We start from the raw sequence: 12,768 nt of genomic DNA, 5'->3' as shown, positions 1-12,768 counted from the left end.
ATAGTAGTTTGTAGCCATTCTCTGCTATTGTTATTTATAAGTGTAATACAAGCCCTTGATCATACCTAATGTTAAAATTAATTTCCAGATGGGGCGCCTGGGTGGCTCAGTTGGTTAAGCGTCTGACTTCTGCTCGGGTCATGATCTTGTGGTTCGTGGGTTTGAGCCCTACACAGCTCAGAGCCTGGAGCTTGCTTTGGATTCTGTGTGCCCCTCCCCTGCTCCCACTCTGTCTTTTTCTCTCTCTCAAAAGTAAATAAACATAAAAATTTTTTAAATAAAAATTTAAAAATGTAATTTCCAGGCAATTTTAATTGCTCTCCTCTTTTTTTTTCTTAAAGATTATGTACTGTTTAAAAATAATCTCTAAAGCTAATGTGGGGCTTAAACTCATGAACCTGAGATCAAGAGTCACATGCTCTTCCAACTGAATCAGCCAGGTGCCCCTCAATTATACCCCTCTTAAAAAGACAAAGCAAGTCTGTTCTTAAGCTACAAATTTAATGACATTATTATATGGATAACTATTCTAATTTTCAAAAATAATTGTTCTAATATTATGACAAATATTATGACTGGTAGTCATTTCCAATACCAGAGTCAAAACCTATAAGAGGTCCAAAGATTTTTTTGTCCCAAATAAGAATTGGAAAATGAGTATGGATAGTACTGATTTATAAGTTGTACTCAGAATAAGAATTTACAAAAATAAATGGTCAATAAGTAAATCTCAGAAATATCTGGACAGAAGAGTATGAGTTCTATGTAGATCACATCAATCTAATCATGGAGAAAGTGAGCATCATTATCCTTACTTCTCCATTAGATGGAATGACCAATAATGTGACATGGCTAACTTAGCTTAAAATACCAAAATCATCATCATCCTCATCGTCGTCATCATCATCATCATCATCAAGGTTTAGTTTCCTGAGACAATTTGGAATTAGTCAAAATCTAAAAAGCTTTTAATACAAAATTCTTTTGCCTGAATATGATCTGGAATTTCAAGGAGAGTTTCAGTATAAATTCAACACAACTGATATATATATATATATATATATATATATATATATATATATATATATATAATCAATATTAACTAGACAAGGTAGCATATAATTCTAAAATTATTGCTTTAGGAACTAAAAAGAACATTATTTGATTGCATTGACTTTACTGGATTTAATATATTTAGAAGACTTCTGATTCCAGATGGCTGCTGGACTCTCATGTATATTCCTTCTTTCCCATATCCCATTAATATTATAAAAATAAGTTATTAAATAAAAGTTTTAGGAAATAGAGACTCTGAAATATCTAAGAAGTTGAGAAAAATTTGTACAATGCATGTAAAATCAGATGACAAGCAATATCTCATAGGACTAAAAATCTGCAATCCCATATAGATTTTAAAAGTGCATTTTCCTAGAAAAATCCCATGGAGGGGATTCAAGAATAGATCTGAGATAGCAAAGACTCAGAGCAGAAGAGAAAGTGCTGAGGGACAATTGGACCACAGACTCCATTCTGCTATGGAAGTTTTTCTTTCTAGGAGAAAATTAAGAGAACCATTCTCTAAGTCAAGTTTCTCTGTACTAACATTTCTCAGCTTTTATGTCCATGTGAATCAGCTGAAGGTTTGTGGAAAGAGAACGTCTGATTGACTAGGTGTAGAATGATGCTAGGGGTTGGGACTTTCTAAGAATTTTTCAGGTGACGTTGATGCTGCTCACCAAGGTCTGTACCACAAAGATGTACACCAGCAACAATCAAGTAGAAATTATAATAGAAAAAAAAAGGTCTTCAGAATAACAAAGCTCCAGAGTGTCTGGAATAAGTCTAAAAATAATTTTTAAAAAGAGATATTTAAAACTTTCACTTTAGTATTGTAAAAGAAAATTTGCATAAATGGAGACAGAGCAAAACATGCTGATATGTGGGACAAGGGAAAAAGTGCTAATTTTGTTGATAAGACCCTGTACCTCTGCACTCAATGACTTGAATCTCTCATCTGGGCTGAAAAATGCTCTAAATGGTTCTTTGGTGCTAACTTAAAACAAAGCAACAGAAAACCCTTAGGGGAAAGAGGGGAAATTTAAGAAATAATTTCCCCCATAATTTAAATTAGAATATAATTTCTTCCAGGCTTATGGGTTATGTGACATGATAGTGTTCTGAAAAACTTAAGCATTTCCACCTTACATGTAACTTTCTGGATGCTAATTGTCAATAATCAGTGGTTATCTCAAGAACACAGACATGGTGCTTAGCAGTATGGAAAAACACTGACTCTGATTCAAAGGATGAATATTTGTGGAATTCACAAAATATTTGTGAAAGGGCTCTCATTCCTCTTCTCAGCAACCTATCCGTATCTGGCATTGAAGACTGAAAAAATTAACTCTACAAGTTCAGAAAGTAGAACAACTTTCAAGTGTTCTGAATAAAAATATGGAAAGCCAAGGGGAAGAAGGTAATTTCGGAAGAGAAGCATGACCAAGAGCCATGACCAGAAGCCATGAAAATCTTCTATGGTGTTATGAATTGAAAGTTTATCTCCCTCCCAAGCTCATAGACTGACATCCTAAACCTGGTGTGATGGTATTAGGAGGTGGGCCTTTGGGAGATAATTAGGCCGTGAAGTTAGAATCCCCATGAATGGGACTAATGCCTTTATCAAATGGACCCTAGAGAGTTCTCTTATCCTCTTTCCAGCATTGGGGGGTACAGCAGGAAGTAGACATTCTGAAACCTGCTGGAGGGTACTCACCAGTATCTGACCAGGCTGGCACCCTGATCTTGAACTCCTGGTCTCCAGAACCAGGAGAAATAAATTTTTCTGTAGCAGCCTGAACTAAGAAGTATGGGGTTCCTACCTTCTTATTCCCCCAGAGGCTCTGAAGAAATTGGCATCTGGTCATATTTTTGTTTGGATCCTCCTTATTTTTATATCCATAAGCTCCACGTAAAGCAAAGGATTCACCATGAATAGAAGCTATGTTAGCTTGGAAGGACTGTGCTATAAAATCAACATGTTGTCAGCCACTTCTTCTCTACTAATCCTTGCCTTCAGTTTATTATAAGTCTAAAACTCAAAGGAAACTTCTTCCAACCTAGTTACCGTAATCACAGGAAACCTTTAGAATGGCACTGTATAATTTACAAAGCACTCTTGTGCTGCGTGTGTGTGTGTGTGTGTGTGTGTGTGTGTGTGTGTGTGTGTGTTTATTGGATTCATAAAGGCAAAGTCTTTGGAGTTATCTTATGAAATACTGAGGAGGGGAAGTGAGACATTGAAATAGGGACACTACCTTGTTTTCAAGGAACTCATTCATTGAAGTAGGAAAGGCAAGTACTGCATTAGTGTCTTTGGCAACTAACTGATTTCTGCTCTTTCAACTGAACTGGTCTCTCTGTTGCATTTGTATTACTTACTACCCCCTTTCACCCCACACTCTTCACCCCCTATTGCTGAGATTATCTCCTCCAAGGACTCCTACCTCAGTTCTCTCTTCTGGCTCATATCCTATATGTGGATTTGTGTGTGTGACTCACTTTTCTTTGCCCAGGATGAAATGTTAGTGTTGCCCAGGTCATCACAGAAATATTTCATGATCCAGTATTGCAAAGAATGGTCAGATTAAAGATTTATATACTTTTGTCTTAAATCCATAAAAATGCATGTTGATGGTTGGAAAAGAGGTGGTTGTTAATGTCTTGACTTGGGCCTCTGTACCTCAGTTTCCTCAAATAGTGATGCAAATAATATTACTTCATATGGATGCTGTAAGGATTATAGAAGTATTCACTAGGTACTTAAAAGAGTTCATAGTTTGTAAAAAGTGTGTGCAAGTAGTCACAATTATTGTAGAGCATAAAAGACTGAACTCAGAACTGTCATAGGTAGAATAGGTCAGCTGCAATGTCAAATTTACAAAGAAAGGGGGAAAAACATCAAGTCTAATGAGCCCTACAAGCAGCAGTTACAGAAGGACTGGTCATAGGTACAGAATTTGAGAAATACAAATAACAGAGTGACCTTATCTACTTCATTGGTATGAGACTAATACGTCTGACAGCATACCTTTAACTATGAAGCATACTGTTAGACACAACCAGCCTTTCAAACACTAAGGCAGAATTCAGTTCTTAATCAAGCTTATTCATGCCTAGAGGCTTTCCACAGACAGTCTAGTTCTTCCCATAGAAAGTCCAGGAATTTATTTTCAAAGCAGGTGTCCAGCTTCGGCTAATCATTTTACAGTGACTAGACTATAACCTCTAAAAGAAAATAAAACACCTTGGGCTTAATGTCAGCTGTCACACAAATGTTTTCTTCATGTTCCAATGACAGGTTATTGCACCCTGTCCCATCATATAATACACAGCTGCTATGGGAATAGATGTGTGAATTCCCAAGGAGAAGCTGAGAACAAGAACATGAGGTATTGTGTAATAATAGTAGGTGGACAAGACATCTTAAGGACAAATCATTGAAGAAATTTTTTAGGATATCAGAAGTTACATTATATTGTAACATGCCATCCTTATATGTCTGGTTCTCTTCCCTCAAATGCATCCATAGTAGTGATGCTAAGCGGGAAGATATATGGAGCCCTTTCCTCTCCTCCAATGTATGCATCACAATATATCCAAAATAGCAGGCCATCCCTGTGTGGTAGTAGGTTTAACAAGAAATGCATTTTCTTTTTGGTTTGATGACCACTTATATCAAAATGCTAAAATGACTTTTTTGTGTTTATGTCTAGTTAAAATTTATAGGGCAGTTGGTCTAAGTTAGAAAGTCCTACAAATTTAATGAGTATATTTATAAAATGTACATATTGGGACAATCTTTTATGGGAATGAAGACTGGTCAAAAAGTGGCCCCATGTAAACTTGAAGAGGAGTGGAGTTTGGGAACTTACTCCCATGCCTGTTTAAGACTAGGGAGAGGTCACACCAAAACCAAGGCTATAAAATGTTTTTCTTATTTCCAGGAATGCACAGGAGCCTTCATTTTTGTAAGTGAGCTACTAAGAGCCAGCATGTATTTGCTTTTTTACTTACCCTTTTCTCTTTCAAATGACTTGTCAGCCTTCCCTGATTTTATCTCTTTTTTATTCATCTGGCTTGTAGAGGAAAGAAAAGATCTTTTTAAAAAAACTCATTTGATACCTACATTACCAAAAGAATGCTGTATTTGACTTCAAGCATTCTATAAAATCTGTTAATTTTTGTGGAAATAACATTTCAGAATTAGGGGACAATATAAAGGAGACCAAATAATAGATTTGAGCTATGCATTTGATGAAACAGGTACACCCCACTCATTTTCATAGGTGAGGCTTTACCCCTATACCACCTTAAAAATGGCTCACTATATATGCTAGAAGCCAAGACAGAAAATATGGTTACAAGAACAATAGACAAAAAAAGAAAGTGAGTTTGTGGCATCAAGGTCCTTACCCAAGAGAGGAAAAAAAATAAATTTTGAAATTGCATATACTACTGTTATTATATTATTGTTAATATTTATATGTGAACAGTAGCCATAGGTAAACTATAGAAGCAATACTTTATAGGTTTTCTGAATTAGAAAATTAATTATTGCTATTGCAATTTTAATAGACAATGACACTTCTGATTCTTTTTTAAAATGTTTATTTACTTATTTTGAGAGAGAGAGAGAGAGAGAGAGAGAGAGAGCAGGGGAGGAGCAGAGGGAGAGGGAGAGACAGAATACCAAGCAGGCTCCATGCCATCAGCACAGAGCCCGACACAGGGCTCAATCTCATGAACTATGAGATCATGACCTGAGCTGAAATCAAGAGTTAGGTTTAACAGACTGAGCCACCCAGGCACCCCAACATTTCTGATTCTAAACTGAACAGAAATAATGCTTAGACAGAATATCACCAACTGAGCTATAGATATAATGTTTTAAAATTTCTGTCTGAATTTTTTCTGAAGAACCTGCTAAGGGAAAATAATGTTATCAATACTATTATATTGGTATAAATATAATTATTATATATCTATAATATTAATACTTGTACCAATTATACCATGTTCATATTTTAGTAATTCCTATGGGGAAGGGAATTGGGAGAGTAAATGATAGGTAGCTACAGAACCAACTGAAGACTGAAGAAGGCATTTCCAAGGTAATTTGGTCTATTCACACTGAAATGGATTTTGGGGAAAATGAACTGTGAATATACCAGTTTGTCCATTGGAAAGTCATTGAGATTTACATCCTTCCATGAGCCAGATTCTCTGTCCTTACCTAATCAAACTGTATACAGAAAAACACAAGAAAATTCATTCCCTCAGAGACCATTGGTTCCACCTTGAATGTGATAGCTGTGAACCTCCTGCGACACTGTCAGTCTTCCAGGGACATACTTAATCTCTACTCAAGATTTTACCTGACTTTATTCTGACTTTCTAGAAAATGCTCTGCTTTTACTCTTTGAACAAACCAGTAAATCTCAGATAATACCATGGGACTCAGATTGACAAATTACACAGTGTTCCTCATGATAAGTGTAGTCTTAATGCCCATCACCTGTTTTACCCATCCCCCACCTACTTCCCCTCTGGTAACCACCAGTTCTTTTTTTTTAACTTGTTTTATTTTTTATTTTTTTCAATTTACATCCAAATTAGTATATATTGCAACAATGATTTCAGGAGTAGATTCCTTAGTGCCCCTTACCCATTTAGCCCATCCCCCCTTTCCACAACCCTTCCCATAACCCTCAGTTTGTTCTCCATAGTTATGAGTCTCTTCTGTTTTGCCGCTCTCCCTGTTTTTATATTATTTTTGTTTCCCTTCCCTTATGTTCATCTCTTTTGTCTCTTTTGACATCTCAGAAGTCATATGATTTTTATCTTTCTGTGACTAATTTCACTTAGCATAATACCCTCCAGTTCCATCCATGTAGTTGCAAATTGCAAGATTTCATTCTTTTTGATTGCTGAGTAATAATACTCCATTGTATATATATACAACATCTTCTTTATCCATTCATCCCTCGATGGACATTTGGGCTCTTTCCATACTTTGGCTATTGTTGATAGGGCTACTATAAACATGGGGGTGCATGTGTCCCTTCGAAACAGCACACCTGTATCCCTTGAATAAATGCCTAGTAGTGAAATTGCTGGGTCACAGGGTAGTTCTGTTTTTAGTTTTTTGAGGAACCTCCATACTGTTTTCCAGAGTGGCTGCACCAGCTTGCATTGCCACCAACAATGCAAAAGAGATCCTCTTTCTCTGCATCCTTGCCAACATCTGTTGTTGCCTGAGTTGTTAATGTTAGCCATTCTGACAGGTGTAATGTGGTATCTCATTGTGGTTTTGATTTGTATTTCCCTGATGATGAGTGACGTTGAGCATTTTTTCATGTGTCAGTTGCCCATCTGGATGTCTTCTTTGGAGAAGTGTCTATTCATGTCTTTTGCCCATCTCTTCACTGGATTATTTGTTTTTTGGGTGTTGAGTTTGATAAGTTCTTTATAGATTTTGGATACTAACCTTTTATCTGATATGTTGTTTGCAAATATCTTCTCCCATTCCATTGGTTGCCTTTTAGTTTTGCTGATTGTTTCCTTTGCTGTGCAGAAGCTTTTTATTTTGATGAGGTCCCAGTAGTTCATTTTTGCTTTTGTTTCCCTTGCCTCCAGAGATGTGTTGAGTAAGAAGTTGCTGCGGCCAAGATCAAAGAGGTTTTGTCTGCTTTCTCCTCGAGGATTTTGATGGCTTCCTGTATTACATTTAGGTCTTTCATCCATTTTGAGTTTATTTTTGTGTATGGTGTAAGAAACTGGTCAGGTTCATTCTTCTGCATGTCCCTGTCCAGTTTTCCCAGCACCACTTGCTAAAGAGACTGTCTTTATTCCATTGGATATTCTTTTCTGCTCTGTGTAAGATTAGTTAGCCATACGTTTGTGGGTCCATTTCTGGGTTCTCTATTCTGTTCCATTGATCTGAGTGTCTGTTCTTGTGCCAGTACCATACTGTCTTGATGATTACAGCTTTGTAGTACAGCTTGAAGTCTGGGATTGTGATACGTCCTACTTTGGTTTTCTTTTTCAAGATCGCTTTCAAGATCTTTTTCAAGATCAGGGTCTTTCTGGTTCCATACAAATTTTAGGATTCTTTGTTCTAGCTCTTTGAAGAATGCTGGTGTTATTTTGATAGGGACTGCATTGAATATGTAGATTGCTTTGGGTAGTATCGACATTTTAACAATATTTGTTCTTCCTATCCAGGAACATGGAATCTTTTTCCATTTTTTGTGTGTCTTCTTCAATTTCTTTCATAAGCTTTCTATAGTTTTCAGTGTATAGATTTTTCACCTCTTTGGTTAGATTTATTCCGAGGTATTTTATGGTTTTTTGTGCAGCTATAAATGGGATCGATTCCTTGATTTCTCTGTCGCTTCATTGTTAGTGTATAGGAATGCAACCAATTTCTGTGCGTTGACTTTATATCCTGCAAATTTGCTGAATTTATGAATAAATTCTAGCAGTTTTTTGGTGGACTCCTTTGGGTTTTCCATATAGACTATCATGTCATCTGCAAAGAGTGAAAATTTGACCTCCTCCTGGCCGATTTGGATGCCTTTTATTTCTTTGTGTTGTCTGATTGCAGAGGCTAAGACTTCCAATACTATGTTGAATGACAGTGGTGAGAGTGGACATCACTGTCTTGTTCCTGACCTTAGGGGGAAACCTCTCAGTCTTTCCCCATTGAGGATGATATTAGCGTTGGGTCATTCATATATGGCTTTTATGATCTCAAGGTATGCTCCTTCTATCCCTACTTTCTTGAGGGTTTTTATCAAGAAAGGATGCTGTATCTTGTCAAATGCTTTCTCTGCATCTATTGAGAGAATCATGTGGTTCTTGTCCTTTCTTTTATTAATGTGATGAATCACATTAATTGTTTTGCAGATATTGAACCAGCCCTGCATCCCAGGTATAAATCCCACTTGGTTGTGGTGAATAATTTTTTTAATGTATTATTGGATCCAGTTGGCTAATATCTTGTTGAGGATTTTTGCATCCATATTCATCAGGGAAATTGGTCTATAGTTCTCCTGTTTAGTGGGGTCTCTGTCTCGTTTTGGAATCAGGGTAATACTGGCTTCATAGAAAGAGTTTGGAAGTTTTCCTTCCATTTCTATTTTTTGGAACACCTTCAAGAGGATAGATGTTAACTCTTCCTTAAATGTTTGGTAGAATTCCCCCTGGAAAGCTATCTGGCCCTGGACTCTTGTTTTTTGGCAGATTTTTGATTACTGATTCAATTGCCTTACTGGCTATGGGTCTGTTCAAATTTTCTATTTCTTCCTGTTTCAGTTTTGGTAGTGTATACGTTTCTAGGAATTTGTCCATTTCTTCCAGATTGCACATTTTATTGACATATAATTGCTCATAATATTCTCTTATTATTGTTTTTATTTCTGCTGTGTTGGTTGTGATCTCTCTTTCATTCTTGATTTTACTTATTTGGGTCCTTTCCTTTTTCTTTTTGATCAAACTGGCTAGTGGTTTATCAATTTTGTTAATTCTTTCAAAGAACCAGCTTCTGGTTTCATTAATCTGTTCTATTGTTTTTTTTGGTTTCAGTAGCATTAATTTCTGCTCTAATATTTATTATTTCCTGCCTTCTGCTGATATGAGGTTTTACTTGCTATTCTTTTTCCAGCTCCTTAAGGTGTAAGGTTAGGTTGTGTATCTGAGATCTTTCTTCCTTCTTTAGGAAGGCCTGGATTGCTATATACTTTCCTCTTATGACCGCCTTTGCTGCCTTCCAGAGGTCTTGGTTTGTGGTGTTATCATTTTCATTGACTTCCATATACTTTTTAATTTCCTCTTTAACTTCTTGGTTAGCCTATTCATTCTTTAGTAGGATGTTCTTCAGTCTCTCAAGTATTTGTTACTTTCCAAATTTTTTCTTGTGGTTGATTTCGAGTTTCATAGCATTGTGGCCTGAAAATATGCACAGTATGATCTCGATCTTAGGGCTGATTTGTGTCCCAGTATATGGTCTATTCTGGAGAACATTCCATGTGCACCGGAGAAGAATGTATATTCTGCTGCTTTAGGATGAAATGTTCTGAATATATCTGTTAAATCCATCTGGTCCTGTGTGTCAAAGCCATTGTTTCCTTGTTGATTTTCTGATTAGATGATCTGTCCATTGCTGTGAGCAGGGTGTTGAAGTCTCCTACTATTATGGTATTACTATCAATGAGTTTCTTTATGTTTGTGATTAATTGATTTATGTATTTGGGTGCTCTCACATTTGGCACATCATTGTTTACAATTGTTAGGTCTTCTTGGTGGATAGACCCCTTGATTATGATATAATACCCTTCTGCATCTCTTGATACAGTCTTTATTTTAAAGTCTAGGTTGTCTGACATAAGTATGGCTACTCCGGCTTTCTTTTGTTGACCATTAGCATGATAGATGGTTCTCCATCCCCTTATTTTCAACCTGAAGGTTTCTTTAGGTCTAACGTGGGTCTGTTGTAAACAGCATATAGATGGGTCTTGTTTTCTTATCCATTCTGTTACCCTATGTCTTTTGATTGGAGCATTGAGTCCACTGACATTTTGAGTGAGTACTGAAAGATAGGAATTTATTGTCATTATGATGCTCGTAGAGTTGGAGTTTCTGGTGGTGTTCTCTGGTCCTTTCTAATCTTTGTTCCTTTTGGTATTTATATATATAAAGGACTGCAGCTTTGACCTGTTCTTCCCCTCTGCAAGAGGGTCTCACCGAAAAATGGACAAATGTTGGCTGCACCCAGGAATGCTTGCAGGACCCTGCTGCTGCCAGTGCCCCAAGACTGCAGTCAGGTGCCAGCCCACCCCAGAAAAAGTTCACGAGATGGATAGTGTGTGTGTGTGTGTGTGTGTGTGTGTATTTTTTTCATCTTTTCTCCCCTCAGAGAGTCCCCCTTAAAATTTCTTGCAGGGCTGGTTTAGTGGTCACAAATTCCTTTAATTTTTGTTTGACTGGGAAGCTTTTATCTCTCCTTCTATTTTGAATGACAGCCTTGCTGGATAAAGAATTCTTGGATGCATATTTTTCTGATTCAGCACATTGAATATATCCTGCCACTCCTTGCTGGCCTGCCAAGTTTCTGTGGATAGTCTGCTGCAATCCTGATCTGTCTTTCCTTGTAGGTTAGGGACTTTATCCCTTGCTGCTTTCATGATTCTCTCCTTACCTGAGTACTTTGTGAATTTGACTATGATATGCCTTGTTGATGGTCAGTTTTTGTTGAATCTAATGGGGGTCTTCTGTGCTTCCTGGATTTTGAGGTCTGTGTCTTTCCCCAGGTTAGGAAAGTTTTCTGTTATGATTTGCTTACATAACCCTTCTACCCCCTATTTCTCTCTCTTCCTTTTCTGGGACCCCTATAATTCTGATGTTCCTTTTTTATGAGTCACTGATTTCTGTAATTCTTAAACCATGCTCTTTTGCCTTAATCTCTCTCTTTTTTTCTGTTTCATTATTCTGTATAAGTTTGTCCCCTATATTGCTGATTCTCTGTTCTCCCTCATCCATCCTTGCCGCTGCTGCATCCATCTGTGATTGTGGCTCAGTTATAGAATTTTTAATTTCATTCTATTTTTTACTTCTTTTATCTCTGTAGAAAGGGATTCTAATCTATTTTCGACTCCAGCTAGTATTTTTATTATCGTGATTCTAAATTCTGGTTCAGACATCTTGCTTGTATTTGTGTTGGTTAAATCCCTAGCTGTTGTTTCTTCATGCTCTTTCTTTTGGGGTGAATTCTTTCGTTTTGTCATTTTGAAGTCAGAAAAGGAATTAATGAGGTAGAAAAAGTAAAATTAAAAATATTAAAATTAAAAAAATATTAAAATTAAAAAATTAAATACACAAACAGACACACACACAAAATCTAGTCTTGATCATAGGTGTGTTTTGGTCTGGGTTTGAAAGTGGATAGAGAAAAAAAAGGGGAAAAAAAAAGGAAAACATTTGAGGATTTGAAAAAATGAATACACTGAAGTAGATTAAATGAGATGATGGGAGTAAAATAGAATTTGAAAAAGTTTACACAAAAGTGAAGAATACAGTAGAAAAAAATTAAAGAAAAATATTTTAATAAAAATTAAATATAAAAATGAATTTTTTCTCTTTCTGTATTCAAGAAAAAGAAAATAAAAAGAAAAATAGAGAAAATAAGGTAATTGTTTGAAAATTTGAAAAAGTGAATACACTGTAGTAGACTAAAATAAAATGATGAAAGTAAAATCGAATTTGAAAAAATTTACATAAAAGCAAAAAATATAGTAGAAAATATAAAGAAAAATATTTTTAATGTAAATTGAAAGTAAAAATGAAGTTTTTCTCTTTCTGCATTCAAGAAAAAGAAAAGAAACAAAAAAAGAAAAAAGGAAATTGTTTGAAAAATTGAAAAGGTGAATACACTGAAGTAGACTAAAATAGAATGATGGAAGTAAGATAGAATTTGAAAAAAATTACACAAAAGTAAAAAATATAGAAAAAAAATTAAAGAAAAATATTTTAATAAAAATTGAAAATAGAAATGAATTTTTTCTCTTTCTGTATTCAAGAAAAAGAAGAGTAGTGTAAAAGAGAAAAAAAAAAAAAGAAAATTGAATAGATGGACCTGCTAACAGATTGAAATAGGACTGAAATTACTTCATTTTCCCCTAGAAGTCAGACTATGTAGCGCTTTATAGCCCA

This window comes from Puma concolor, chromosome A3 (genome assembly GCF_028749965.1).
Source record: "Puma concolor isolate L17-30 chromosome A3, mPumCon1.1.hap2, whole genome shotgun sequence".
In the NCBI taxonomy this organism is placed as follows: domain Eukaryota; kingdom Metazoa; phylum Chordata; class Mammalia; order Carnivora; family Felidae; genus Puma; species Puma concolor.
This window is presented reverse-complemented; position numbering follows the sequence as displayed.